The sequence below is a fragment of the Apium graveolens genome, chromosome 3, assembly GCF_009905375.1.
Source record: "Apium graveolens cultivar Ventura chromosome 3, ASM990537v1, whole genome shotgun sequence".
NCBI lineage: Eukaryota > Viridiplantae > Streptophyta > Magnoliopsida > Apiales > Apiaceae > Apium > Apium graveolens.
Genome location: NC_133649.1, coordinates 224465997 through 224481982, shown reverse-complemented (window position 1 = coordinate 224481982; position 15986 = coordinate 224465997). Strand labels below are relative to the sequence as shown.

Sequence of the window (15986 nt, the reverse complement as noted above, 5' to 3'; positions counted from 1 at the left end):
TTATTCCTCTCACTCAAAAACAAGTTGTTTTCTTTGATTTTAGCATTTTCTTTAGTGAGGGACTTAAGTGTAACACGCAAATGATACAATTTTGTAGACATGTCATTTATTGCATCATTACACTCAGTTTTAGATAAATGTGCAAGGTTTGTAGTAATTACCTGATTGCTTGAGAAACTTATCTCTGTTTCATCAAATTTGGCCATAAGGGCTAGATTGACATAGCTGACATCCTCATTTTCATCCAAACCATCAGCTGCCCAGTCATTCTCTTGTGTAATAAAAGCCCTTTCCTTCTGTTTGAGTAGATCAAAGTATTTTTGCTTATAATCCACAGACTCAAATCTCTTCTTACTGGAATCTGACTTTCTACACTCATTTGCAAAATGCCCTGCCAAGCCACATTTGAAACACTTGAATTTTGACTTATCCACCATGTTTATATTTGGCTTGGCAGCTCCAAAGTTCTTCTTGAACTTGAGCTTGGCAAATCTTCTTGAAAGGAATGCTAGGTGCTCATCAATGTCCTCCATGTCATCTTGACTCAAAGAATCTTCACTTTCTGCAGCTAGCCCTTTACCCTTGCTTTCACAGGCCTTTGAAGTTGATTCCACAGCTTCCATCTTCACTTCCTTCTCCTTTTCCAGTTCAGCCACTAGTGCAATGGATCCTCCTTTCTTCTTTCCTCTCTCCATTCTTTCATCCTGCTCTATTTCAAGCTCATAGGTCTTCAGAATGCCATACAGTCTCTCCAAAGTAAACTCCTTATAATCTTGAGAGTTTCTCAATGAGACTGTCATTGGTTTCCATTCCTTTGGAAGAGATCTGAGAAATTTCAGATTGGAGTCTTTAATCTGATAGACTCTTCCATGCAATTTAAGAGCATTTAGTAGCTTTTGGAATCTACTAAAAATGTCAGTGAGTGACTCACTTTCTTCATTGTGAAAATGCTCATATTGCTGAATCAGGAGCTGCATTTTATTTTCTCTTACTTGCTCAGTACCATCACAGATTATCTGTATTGTGTCCCAAACTTCCTTGGCAGTCTTGCAGTTGATGATGTTATCAAACATATCTGCATCAACACCATTGAATAGAATGTTCATGGCCTTTTTATCTTTCCTGACTTGTTCAAGATCAGGTTCAGACCATTCATGCCTTGGCTTTGGAACAGATGGTTCATTTCCTGTTGCAGCTCTCATTGGAACATGAGGGCCTCTTTCTATGCAGTCCACATAGGCCTCATTTTGAGAAAGCATATGAAGATGCATCTTTACCTTCCAATGATGGTAATTATCTTTATCAAGAAAAGGAATCTTGACTCCAACATCTTTCTTGTTCATCTTGCTGTATTGTTTTGATCTTTAAACTCTTTGTAGATTAAGAGCCTGCTCTGATACCAATTGTTAGTCCCTTAACAATATAGCAAGAATTACAGAAGGGGGGTTGAATGGAATTCTTGAACTTTTTCTTGAAATAAAAATGTTCAACTCGATTATAGATATATTTGTTTTGATTAACACAATGCGGAATATAAACTTTAATGAATCAAAACAAGAGTAATTAAAAACAAGAGTCTTTAAAAACTTTCTGGTGGATTTAAACAATTCCACCAGAGATATATTTAATATATCGAGAGGACTCTGTGTGCAGAAATGCTCACAGCTGCTTATACAAAATAGAACTACTAAGAACACAGGAAATGCTAAAGATAGTGCTTACAAAGATTTCTATGTGTTTGTTTCTTAGCTCTCTTAGTTGTTTTTCTATTTGCTACTCTCTTGGTTTATATATTACCAAGATTACAAAGTCAAAAGAACTGAATAAATATAAAATCTAACAGTCTTGATCTTTGCTGCTTTTCGTCCTCTATTACCCAGTTAATGGGCTTCCACAGTGTGTTTGTATCCAACTCGACGGCTGTGTGTCAGCTTTCACTGTTCAACTGATGTTTGAATCTTGATATGATCATCCGTCGACTTTCAGATCATCCGTCGATGACTTACTTGATCATCCGTCGACTGTTATTTTAAACATTCGTTGAAAGTCATTTGATCATCTGTCGAAGCTTTGTTAAGCATCCGTTGATAGCTATTTTGGCACTTGACTTCATTTCACTTATACAGAATTACAAGACATTGCTTATGTACAGTTAATCAACCTATTCTGCATATCTAGTTAAAGTCAACATGACTTATATACTACTACAGATTCTATACAAAGGTGCATACAACACTGTGCTACAAACTTATTATTACATAAGCTACTCACTCGATGGATAATAAGTTACTCATCCGTCAGGACTAAAACGAGTTATCCGTCGGGACTATAATTCTTATCCGTCGAGTGCTACATTATTTCACTAAGTAAAATTTACTTAGATGTTTTGTTTAGGTAATCATCAAGTACACAACATATTCACAACAATAATAGTCTTGCCCGTAGGCATATGTAAACTAAATGATCCTACAGATATGGTCGTAACCCTTGCTCCATTGCCCATACGTAGAATCACCTCATCTTTTTCAAGATTCCTACTTCCCTTTAGTCCTTGCAACGAATTGCAAATATGAGAACCACAGGCGGTATCTAATACCCAAGTAGAAATTTGACCTAGTGACATATTAACTTCGATCATGAACATGCCTGAATCAGAAGCGGTAGTCTTACTACCCTTCCTCTTCTTCAATTCTGCAAGGTAAACCTTGCAGTTTCTCTTCCAGTGCCCTAACTTGTTACAGTGAAAGCATACAGCTAAATTAGGATCAGTCAACTTGTGAGCATCTAGTATGCTCCTGAGTGATAGTGCAGAAGACATAATATAGTAAATCTGTAAATGATAAACACATAACAACACTTAGCAAATATTCAATTCCATTTCAAAACACTATATGAATCGTGTCTTTATTCATAAGTGGCTCCCACTAGTTCATCTAATTTATTCAACCCCCTACGTGAAAAATTAAGCATTCATAATGCTAGTGGGAATAGGGATCCTACATTCCATCACACAACTTCGGCTGTGGCACGAACCGCCATGTAATGTTCAATAGGCAGACAACTCTTGTCAATTACATCTTATGTTATTCCCTAATCAAACTTTAGCCTCTTGAATACTTGAGTCACGGCTGTGGCACGACAAACTCAATATTCTAAGTCATGTCTAACCCAACATTCCGTACAATTGAATCAGTCTCCAACGGCCCACGGCTGTGGCACGTACCGACCTTTAGATTCTAATTCAATGTACACATCTCTATGTAATAGACAAGTATTTCTTATTTTGAAATCAAATCCCTCGGCTGTAGCACGAACCGAAAATGATTTAAAAATAAGAACTACTTTCTATCATGTTGGAAGGCTATGACCGACACAAGCCCGTTGTGTCATTGGCCAATTACTACTTGATATTATTTAATTTTAGAGGGATTATATTACGTTACAATCATAATCATATTATAAAGAGATTCTTCCTTTTAAATTAAATATTTCAAATCAATAATCGATAATCAGATGATTACCAGATCGGGTGGAGCATTGTCAAGAGGCGTCACTTAATAACCCTTTCTTACAGATAGAAATCTGTTGTTGACAGAATCATCCTTTCTCTCAAAATTGAAAATTCATATTTAATTACGTGTTTCATAAACATAAGAATCCCATGATTGTATTCATAATATTATTGTCAAGGCAAGAAACGATTCATATTCTAGATTTTCTAGAGCACGCCTTATATTGATTTAAGTTCACCTAAATCTATCATCGCATGGTAAACACGGACATATATCTCATATATAAAAATAAATAAACAAGTAAGCATGCAAGTAATATCATGTCACACATTAATATAATGATGTATGGATTTATTATAGTATTTAAAAGCAATTAAAACAATTAAAACGTGCTTTAAAACACTATCAGGAATATAAACAGTTCAAAACTTTTATATAAAAAATATTTGACCACTCCATTAGATCCGTCTCAGAAAAACGAATCCAACGATATATTGCACGCCCAAAACGGAGTTACGAAACTCCCAAAAAATCAAATTTAATGTGGACATACGAGCTGTAACGCATGTACGTAATGCGTTACAACACTGTTGAGCCATTTACGCGTGTAACGCATTCCGTAAATGCGCAACAGTGTGTAACGCATTCACGGAATGCGCAACACCCCCCCCCCCGCCCCGCGTGCGCTGCACGCGCCTGCAGCAGCCGATAGCAGGTTTTGCAATTTTTTTTTTCTTCCTGCCGCGACCTGTCTGCTTCCATCCGGCTGTTACAAAAAAAAAATTGTAACCCCTTTCCTTTTACTCCCTCCCTTAATAACTCCTTATTAATTTATTATTTTAATTTTATTATTAATAAATTAATTAACATTTAATTAATAAATTAACAAAAATCAAAATAATATGATTTCTCAAATCAGGGAGTAGCAGAAAAATACCAGATCAGCCATGGGTCCTTGTGCAAATTTTAATCATAATTATTCACATCCATAATTATTTTATGAATTTTAATTAAAAAATTTTAAAAATTCATAACAAATAATCTACACATCACAAAATTATGAAAAAAATATCTAGATGATCTACAACACTTGTAGAACCCAGATCAGTAGTCAAAATCTCATGCAAAAATTATTTCGAATTAATTCATAATTAAATCCAAATAAAATTGCAAAAATCATAATAAATCCATACATGCATTAAAAAATCTGAAATTTTTTATATGAATCTCTATATGCAGAACCTAGCTCTGATACCGATGATGGAATTTACGGATGAGCGGAAGCGTGAAATAACTATTATTCCGTAAAAACCATATACCGCACATATAGAAAAAAACATATAAAAGGGAAAAACTGAGGAATCAAAACCATACCTCGTGAATCGAAGCTTTATAAAATTGGAGTGCTAGCAGTTGCTCTTCAGTGTGTGAAGCACTCTACCGGTATCCACCAAGAACGATCCGCTTCGATATACCTTTTTATAAAACTAAGCTTTTATAAAAATGGAGTTTTTGGGAGAGAGAGAGAGGAAGAAGATGGAGGCTAGGGTTTTCACAAAACCAAAGTTGTGTATTTTTTTTATAAATGAGCCATCCATCTCATTCTATTTATAGGACTCTCCTAGGGTTTTATAATATATCTTTATATATATTAACCCCCATATTTTATCTTCATAAAATGCTTTAATAATAATTAAAACTATTTTAATCATTATTTCTTTTTCTAAACTATTTAGAAAATAATTCTCTCTCTCATTATTTCATCAAAGAAAATATTCTTTTATGGTGTGACCCTGTAGGTTCAATATTATGCCGGTAGTAGAAATAAATAATAATAAACTATTATTAATTATTTATATGAATATTAAAATTCACTAAATATAATTAACTGATTAATTATATTTATTCTACATCGTGAGTGATGCTTCTCAACATATCGCGACTATCCGAATAATATGAATTCACTGCTTAGAATACCAAGAACCTCTCAGTGAATAGTTACCGTACAATTAACTCCTTCTACCCTCCAATGTCCTGATTAAATACAAGGCATGGATCTTGTGTCAAGCCTATCTAATTTAATCATTTGCTTTCCCAATCACTATGCTCAGTTATATGTAAATTAGAAACTCCTTTCTAATTTCATTCACTCTGGCCAGAGATTCCTGAACTAGCATAAGTGGATCAGCTATGAACATTCTCTTCCTTTACTGGAAGGGGTAGATCATTTATTGATCATACACTATCTTCGTGTACAAATTCCTATTCCCAGTAGAGCCCTAATAATTGTCCCTGGAGACTAAGAACTAAACCAAAGCATAGTTCAGTGTACACAAGATGACTATGATGACCTCAAGTCTAAGGATACTTGTACAACTATCACTATGTGAACAACTGTTGACACGTGAGTGAACTCCATCAGTTGTTCAGCTGTGCGAGTCATGTTCAGTGAACTTATTCTATAATAAGCACCTACATACTAGCTATAGTGTCACCACACAAATATCTATGAGAACAGACATCCTTCATAATGAAGCAAGCATAGTATGTACCGATCTTTGCGGATTATTAATTACCAGTTAGTAATCCTATGACCAGGAACTATTTAAGTTTAGAGTTATCATCTTTTAGGTCTCACTATTATGATCTCATCATAATCCATAAAAAGCTTTACTCTAAACTATGGTATATCTTATTTAAACACTTAAATAGATAGAGCCCGTAATAAAAACAAAACAAGTCTTTTATTAATATCAATGAAATCAAAACAGATTACATAAAAAGTTATTTCTAAATCCTCATACATGATTGGACTTAGGATATATCTCTTTCAGTGACAGCCTCCTATACTGGGTATCTGCCATCCCAGCACCCTCCTGAGCTCTCGAAGAACTAGCCTCATCACGCCTAGGCCTAGCCATAGTAGTACCTCGTGCTGGACGCCCTCCTGGAAGATGGTAACTCAGCCCATGCTCCTCGGGCCCACCACCGGTCCACTCCTGCATCCCATTCAGAATCCCAGAATCAATCGGAGCGGCCGGCAACTGCAACTGCTCATGAGCCGGCCAGTTCACTCCTACTGCTCGGTAAAGCTTCGTGACCGTGGATGCATAAGGGATGTTCATGTGCTTAGCTCCCCTCAAAAACTTTAGAATTCCTTGGTAGATAAACTCACCAAAGTCCACATAGTACTCCTCATTCAAAATTCCCCACAACAACTATGCTCTCTCAACTGTAACCTCATGTGCATGCGAAGAAAGCAAAATATTAGCACAAATAAACGCATTCCATGCACAGGCATACCTGTTCATCGCGATTGCCGGAAAATGACGATACTCATTAGTTCCAGTCTTGAAGGTCCAAACGGTGCCCGGCCTTCAGAGAGTGGCAGTCTCGTAATATCCTCTCCGTCTCACAGAACGGGATACATCTCCTGATGATCTGGTCAGCTCCCTGTCTAAACAAATATGGTTCATCCCACATATACCACTTCACCTCATGCAGAAACTTCTTCTTTTGAGCTGAGGTCAAATTAGGAGGCATTATATTGCTGACAAGATAGTTTACAATATCTGCAAACCATGGCTCTTCCTCCCGAACTACGAACAACTGCTCATCTGGAAAAGATTCGTTGATCAATGTCTTATCCTGTGAAGTAGACTCGGGATTCTCCAATCTAGAGAGATGGTCAGCTACTTGATTATCAGTACCTTTTCGATCCTTGATCTCTAACTCAAATTCCTGAAGTAAGAGCACCCAATAAATGAGTCTCGGCTTTGAATCCTTCTTGGAAACCAAATAGCGAATGGCCGCATGATCAGTGAATACTGTCACTTTTGTCCCAAGCAGATAAGATCGAAATTTCTCGAAACCAAAGACTATAGCCAAGAGCTCTTTCTCAGTAGTGGTGTAGTTCATTTGGGCCCCATTTAAGGTCTTACTAGCATAGTAGACCACATGAAAGAGATTATTCTTGCGCTGCCCAAGAACTGCACCTACCGCATAATCACTTGCATCACACATCATCTCAAAAGGCTCTATCCAATCCGGTGTTGTAATAACTGGCGCAGTGATTAAACTCTTCTTCAGAGTCTCGAATGTCGTCAAACATTCATCATCAAATTTGAAAGGCACATCTTTCTCAAGCAAGTTGCACAACGGCTTAGATATCTTTGAAAAGTCCTTGATGAACCGCCGATAAAAACCCGCATGACCAAAAAAACTACAGATTCCTTTCACAGAAATAGGTGGTGGAAGATTTTTCATGACTCCCACCTTGGCTTTATCCACCTCAAGACCCTTGCTAGAGACCTTATGCCCAAGAATAATGCCTTCACACACCATAAAATGACATTTTTCCCAATTGAGCACCAAATTAGTTTCCACACACCTTTTGAGCACGGCACGAAGATTATTCAAACATTCATCATACGAATGTCCAAAGACGGAGAAGTCGTCCATGAACACCTCAACATTATTCCCAATCATGTCAGAGAATATAGCCATCATACATCTCTAAAAAGTGGCCGGTGCTCCACATAACCGAAACGAAACTCTGCGAAAAGCAAACGTGCCAAATGGACAAGTGAAGGTAGTCTTTTCTTGATCCTCTGGTGCAATACAAATCTGATTATACCCTGAGTAGCCATCCAGAAGACAATAATACTCATGACCAGCCAACATGTCAAGCATCTGATCAATAAATGGAAGAGGGAAGTGATCATTCCTCGTGGCCTTGTTCAACTTTCGGTAATCCATGCATACTCTCCATCCTGTAACTGTTCGAGTGGGGATGAGCTCATTCTTCTCATTTGCTACCACAGTGATACCTCATTTCTTAGGCACACATTGTACGGGGCTCACCCAAGAACTGTCAGAAATAGGATAAATGATGCCTGCATCCAGCCATTTCAGAATTTCTTTCTTCACCACCTCCTTCATGATAGGATTAAGTCTGCGCTGCTGCTCAACAGTTGGCTTACTACCCTCCTCTAGCAGAATCTTATGCATACAATATGAAGGGTTGATCCCTTTGATGTCTGCTATGGTCCATCCAATAGCTGATTTGAATTCTCTCAAAATCCTTAAGAGCTTGTCTTCCTCACTACTTGAAAGGTCAGATGTAATAATAACTGGTAAAGTAGATGCATCACCTAAAAAAGCATACCTCAAGTGTTCAGGTAATGGCTTGAGCTCCAAGGTAGGTGCTTCCTCAATTGATGGTTTGAGCTTTCCTTCAGCATTCTTGAGGTCAGAAGTACCAAGAGATTCAAACGACATGTCCAGCTTTTGCCTCCAGGGAGAAGCATTCAGATATTGTAATTGCTCGTTGCCATCTTCATCATCACTGTCAAAATCCCCCACTAAGGCCTTTTCTAATGCATCAGACATTAGCATATGATCGAGTTCTGAAGTAACCGCAGAATCAATCACTTCAACTTTTAAGCACTCCTCATCTTCTGTAGGGAATTTCATTGCTTTGAATATATTGAAGGTCACATCCTGATCCTGTACCCGCATAGTAAGTTCACCTTTCTGCACATCTATCAAGGTACGGCCAGTAGCCAAGAAAGGTCTTCCCAAGATTATGGGAATCTTCTTATCTTCCTCGAAATCCAGAATAATAAAGTCTGCAGGAAAGAAGAGCTTATCCACCTTGACTAGCACATCTTCCACTATGCCCCTTGGGTAAATAATAAAACGATCAGCCAATTGTAGAGACATGTAGGTGGGTTTTGGATCAGGCAAATCCAACTTTTTAAAGATCGACAACGACATCAGATTGATGCTTTGCTCCCAAATCACAAAGGCACTTGTCAAACGACAACTTGCCAATGGTGCAAGGAATGGTGAAGCTACCTGGATCTTTAAGCTTTGGAGGTAACTTTTGCTGCAGCACAGCGCTGCATTCTTCCGTTAGAGCAACGGTCTCAAGGTCATCCAGTTTCACCTTTCTTGAAAGAATACTCTTCATAAACTTCGCATAACTAGGCATTTGCTCCAGAGCCTCAGCGAAAGGTATATTGATGTGAAGTTTCTTGAACACCTCCAGAAACTTACCGAACTGCTTATCCAGCTTTTGTTGTTGCAATCTCTTAGAGAAAGGTGGTGGAGGATAGAGCTGTTTCTCCCCTGTATTACCCTCAGGTAGAGTGTGTTCAACAGTACTCTTTCTTGGTTCCGCCACTTTCTCCTTTTGCTTAGCTTCTTCATCTCCAACTTCAGCTTCTTCTTTTGCCTTTTCAGCATCAGCAACTTTCCCAGACCTTAAGGTAATAGCCTTGACGCGCTCTTTAGCTTCCTTCCTGCCTGGTACTTCCGTGTCACTGGGAAGTGTTCCAGGTTGACGATTGAGCACTGCATTGGCTATTTGACTGATTTGATTTTCCAAGGTCTTGATAGAAACCGCCTGACTCTTGCATAACAGCTTAAGTTCCTCAAAATCAGCACTAGTAGGTGCAGCTGCACTTCCCTGTTGAGGATATGATTGCCTTCGAGCATATTGCTGCGGTTGCTGGAATCCAGGTGGATTGAACTGTTTACTCACACCTTGCTGATATAGTGGCTGAATAGCATTCTGATTATTACCCCAGTTGAAATTTGGATGATTTTTGTTGTTAGGATGATAAGTAGCTGACACAGGCTGCTGTTGTCGCGGATAATTGTTCACATACTGAACAGATTCGTTGACAAGAGAACACTGATCTGTAGCATGAGAACCTGCACAAAGCTCACAGACCATAGCTATTTGATTAACTCCATATGTAGCTAGAGAATCGACCTTCATAGACAGCGCTTGGAGCTGCGCTGCAATAACAGTGGCTGCATCGACTTCCAGAATACCTACTACCTTCCCAGGCATCATCCTCTGAGTTGGGTTTTGATGCTCATTTGCAGTCATAGTCTCGATAAGATTATAAGCCTCAGTATAGCTTTTGGCCCACAAGGAGCCTCTAGCTGCTGCATCGAGTATGGGCCGAGATTGGGCCCCCAAACCATTATAGAAACCAGTGATCACCATCCAATCGGGCATTCCATGATGTGGACACTTTCTCAACATTTCCTTGTAGCGTTCCCAAGCTTCGCACATAGATTTTGTAGGTTGCTGCGCAAACTGAGTAAGAGCACTCCTCATAGCAGCAGTCTTTGCCATCGGATAAAACTTCACCAGAAACTTTTGTGCAATATCTTGCCAAGTAGTGATGGACCCAACTGGTTCAGAATGTAGCCAGTCCTTAGCTTTATCCCTCAGTGAGAATGGGAAAAGCCTCAGCTTGATAGCCTCATCAGTCACGCCATTATACTTGAAAGTACTGCAGATCTCGACAAAATTCCTTATGTGCATGTTGGGGTCTTCAGTAGCAGCTCCTCCAAAAGAAACAGAATTCTGCACCATCTGAATAGTACCCGGCTTGATTTCAAAGGTGTTAGCTTGAATAGCCGGATGAAGAATGCTTGACTGAATGTCATCAATTTTAGGCCGAGAAAAGTCCATAAGAGCCGGATCGGCCGGAACAATACGATCACCCATGATTACTGGTTCTTTCTGCTCACTTCCTGAATCCGAATCTTCAAATTCTATCTTCTCCAGAATATCAAGAACTTCGTCTGTCTCTTCAGCTGTATCTAAAGTCCTCTTACGAGTACGAGAACGAGTTTGCATAAACGCTCGCTAAAGTACCTGAAACACAACCAGAAACAATAAGTAACAAATACGTCTTAATCACTGAGTCCTAACGACCAATGATGGTAAGTACATAAACTAAACAAATACGCCGAGTCCCCGGCAGCGGCGCCAAAAACTTGTTAGGGCAAAAACACGCGCTAATAATACACGCAAGTATACGCGTTCGCAAGTAATATAGAATACTTTCTAGTTCGTTCCCACAGAGACTCAGACTAATTATTGTTCAATTAAACTCACTCACCAATGTATGATTACTTCTCAATGTTAAGACACTAACACTTAGAATTGTTGACTAAATATTAATTATAATTAACTACTTAATTAACCACTTAATTAACACTTCGAATTAACAATATTAAAACACTCATGAGATCACAACTTCATTACTACTTCCTTCAATGATTATTGTTATTACCCTTAGCATGCAACAGTGATGATATTAATCGAATAACACGAAACTGATAAAAGCCAACTTTCATTGTACTAATACCATTCTACCAAACATCCACCATTAAGATAGAAGTTGAATAGGCATCAATTATGTTGAGTCCCTATATGTCTACAGAAATTGACAACATAATGATTTAAGCACAAATTATTCCTTTTGATTACACAGGGCGAATAAACGGTTAGAGTTACCCACTAATCATGCAACATCATACATGAACATATGCTAGCATGGCAAGTTCTAAATCTCGAGATCCACCGTCGCTTCACAAGAGATTAACACCCTATCTTATATGTTCGCGACGCACATAAGACGAATACGCACAACCAATACTAGATATCATACAATCATCACACACTAAGGTATTAAACAACTAACTAAAGAATTCCATAGTAAATCCGTTACGACCCCATGATCACGATTAGCCCATGATAGCACTTATTGTCATCATGGGTTCATATGAAAACATGATAAACAAACACAAGAGAATAATAACTGAACTAATTATATTAAACCAGAGTACGTCACAAGAGTAATTAGGTTCAAAGCAAAGAAAACTAGCATCCAACGTTATAACGAAATAAAGAATCACAAGAAAATATGCTTCATCTTCGTTGCGGTGTGCTAAAACGGTCTTCTTCCTTGTCTCCTTCTCTCCTTGCTTAATACAACGATCCAACCCTGTGAAAACGTCTCTAAATTTACTTATATAATAGTCCCATAAAACTCAGATTACATAGAAGTTGGAAGCCAAACAGAAGTAGAAGTCTTAAAATAATTTATTTTTTTCCCGACCCTGCGCGGCCGCTCAGCATAGCTGAGCGGGCGCTCAGGACCCTACTGGAAAATTCCTGAGTTTGCTCCATTTCTTCGCTGTAATCTGCCCCTTTCTTTCCTCTCGCAATGCTGAACATATGCCAAGGCTTATTCTTGATGATTACTCCTCCGAAATGCAACCATTACCCTGAAATGCACAAACACTAGAAAAACGCATCAAATACACAAAATACTTGATTTCAAGACACCAATTTAAGCTATTTTAAGACGTTCTAAGTGGTATAAAATGCCACTTATCAATACTCCTTATCAACTAGTGACAAATCATTCAATAGTTTCACAAATCTGTCATATAAATCAGTCAATGACTCATTAGGCCTTGAGTCAAAGTGTTCATACTCTTGAGTGAGTATTGTCTTCATGTTCTTCTTAATCGAATCAGTTCCCTGGCACCTTGTCTCCAAGGCATCACATATCTCCTTTGCAGTCTTGCAGTTAATTACCATATTTGACATTACATTATCAATGGCACTATGCAACAAGTGGCGTACCTTAGCATCCTTAGCAATTGAAGCAATATCTTCAGCAGTGTAATCACTCTTCTCCTTTGGTACAGACTTTGTTGCTTCACCTGCAACTACAACGGCGAGTTTTGTTGGCTTGTGAGGTCCTTCGTGGATTCTGTCAAGATATTCTGGATCAGTAGCTTCCAGAAACATAGTCATCATCACCTTCCATATGGGATATTCAGATGGCTTCAGTATGGGAACTCTAATAGCCTCATATCGACTATGGATTTGAGTCTTTGGTGGTTCTTCAGTTTTGGTGGGCTTCGTTGGAGTTTCTACTTCAGACATGATTGTTTTTGGATCTTAAACTATTTGTGTGTTAACAGATAGGCTCTGATACCACTTGTTAGGTCACACACACTGTAGAAGGGGGTTGAATACAGTGTATAGCACAATCAAATTGAATTCAAATAACACAAGTAACAGAAAATAGACTTTATTCAATGCAATAAACTCTGTTACAATATGGAACTGTCCTCTCTCAGTGATGAACAAATATCACGAGAGCTGTTAGGGTTACAATGAATAATATTCTCGATAATGATAACACTTATAGTGTAAACCCTATGTCTGTGTTTATATACTACACGGTTACAAGATAATCGCTAATTGATATGGAATATAATTCTGCTTCCTAAAATATATCAATCAGATATCATTTCTTCCAAGTATTCTATTCTTCATAGAATTCCTTCTTCATGCATATCTCTTCTTACGTTTGTCTTGATTTTCTTTCCTTTCAATCAGCCGCCTTCCTTATCTGAAAGTTTCCTTTAAGTTCTGATATTATCTCCTGATAAATATCTCCTGAACCTTAAGTACTGATCACTTAAGTTCTGACTTCAGTATAAGTGCTGATTTCAGTTAAGTACTGTTTTGTCCTGTTTAAGTAAGATCTGAAAACTAAACATAAATCATATTAGTCATGACATTATCAAATATATCTAACAGAAAGATATAACACAAAAAAAATAAAAAAATAGCTTTAAACCGACCGACGACGGTCGGTTATAAAAATTGCAGTAAAACGACACTGTTTTGTATATATAATGGGTACTTTTTTGTACTTTATATTAATTTTATATTTTTACCTATAACCGACCAACGCGGTTGGTCGGTTTTAATGGCCTCCAACTAGGGTTTTAACCGACCACATCAACGTGGTCGGTTTTACTTGTGTCACATCAGCAAAACTAGGTCGTATTTAGCTGTTATAACCGACCACCAACTTGCGGTTGGTTTTAGCTCTGCCACATCATCAAAACTGCGTCGTTTATCCTCTTACATAACCGACCAACCTGGTGGTCGGTTATATTGAAGCCAAATCGTTATCGGTCGGTTATGTGTGGTCGGTTTTTTCTTGTTTTCCTATAGCGGATAAAGTCCTCTGTGAGTAGCCATGAGAGAGAATAGAGAGAATATTTTGCGAGGAGAGAGGATTTACGGGAGAAATAGTATCAAGGGTGACAAGAGGAACCTCAGAGATAGGAAAGGCTCGCTAGGTTTTAAGGATGGAGTTCACTCAGAAAAAAAAGCTTGGACTAGTGGAAGAAAAGGAATTAGTGATGGAATTCATTTTTAGTCATGCAAGTATGGTTGACGCTGAGGTGTTGCAGGCAGTAGTTTACGACCAGGATGACAAGATAACGGAAGCGCTCCAGCAAATCCATCGGAAAACTCTGATAAAAAATTGGAAAAGAGAGTTTCTCAGGAGAGACATGATGGAATCAAATGTTGAAACAAAGGTGACACGCCATTTAAAATCAAATGATGAAACAAAGGTGACACCTCAATTCAACAAATCTTTTGCGGAAGCAGTTCGATCTAATATTGATAGAGGAAATCCAAAAACAGATTAGAAGAGCACAAAAGGGTATGATCAGCATCAATTTGTCCAAAGGAATACAGAACTTTTCTTCACTCAGTTAGATGAAGGAGCATATCAAATGGAGGTCTGGAAATGCTTGAAACAGATTTGTCCTATTAAAGATATTAGCTTTCCTAGGAAAAAGGACAAATTTGGTAATAGATTTGGTTTTATCAAAACTACGAATGTGGAAGGGGCAATGCAGATTATGAAAAGGAATGGTAATATCTGTTTTAGTGGGAAACCAATCCGGTTGTCATGGAGAGGACAATGATAGAGTGAAGATTAATAACAGTGTAACAGTTGACGACTACGCCTCTGATTCAGTGTCTGAATTCATGTTGTCTAATGGGTACCCGTGTCAAGCAATTTCAAAAATAGATCAGAAGAGATTTATCCTCACCTTCTTGGAGAATTAGGAGATTAGTCTTATTAATTGGGATGACATTGGAGGATGTATTAAGTCTCATAGAAAGTCAACCTTGTATGATTTTATAGCAAAGAGAAGGGTTTGGGTTAAGGTGGTGGGTCTTCCAGATGCTAATTTGAAGTTGAGGGGCTGTCAAAATTATTTAGTAGATGGGGAGTGTTGGAGTCTTGGAATTTCATTAGAGATGTTTTTGGTGATATAAGGGTTCCTATATTCTGCTTATTGACAACATCTTTAGAACCTATCTGTTCTTCTCTATCAATCTCAGTAGAGGGTTCTACAGTGGATATTCTCATATCAGAATTTTGCATGAAACAAGGTATGAAAATTGAAAAGTTCGCATCAAAGTAGATCTCCTCAATCTTCAGATAGTGAGTCTCTTTCGAACTAATCATGGTGTAGCAAAGAAGATGGTTTTGTAGAACATCAACATTTTCAAGAGGTTAACCTTAATAAATTTTAGGGTATAGATCTTTGTAATGATTCTGGGGTTAATTTTGCAACCTGTGATGATGTGGAGTTAAAAGTGGATCATTCCAACTTTACAGAATTAGTTGGTGGCTCAACGTTGATACAGGAAACTGGAGGTAATTACAAGAAAAATCTGGAGGATGATGAGATTTTCTGCAAAACAGGTCATGACTTTTCAAGTAACTCTTTAGACATTGAACCAGTCTGTAAAGAGCAAGATTTTAG

The 15986-nt window shown here is 38.0% G+C and overlaps 1 non-coding gene across 1 annotated transcript; it reads left to right on the top strand.

Moving 5' to 3' along the window:
• The first annotated feature begins 10543 nt into the window (after positions 1-10543).
• On the top strand, positions 10544-10650 carry LOC141715981 (small nucleolar RNA R71). The gene has a single exon (XR_012572718.1). It is a non-coding gene; the product is annotated as a small nucleolar RNA R71 (small nucleolar RNA).
• Positions 10651-15986: the final 5336 nt, after the last annotated feature.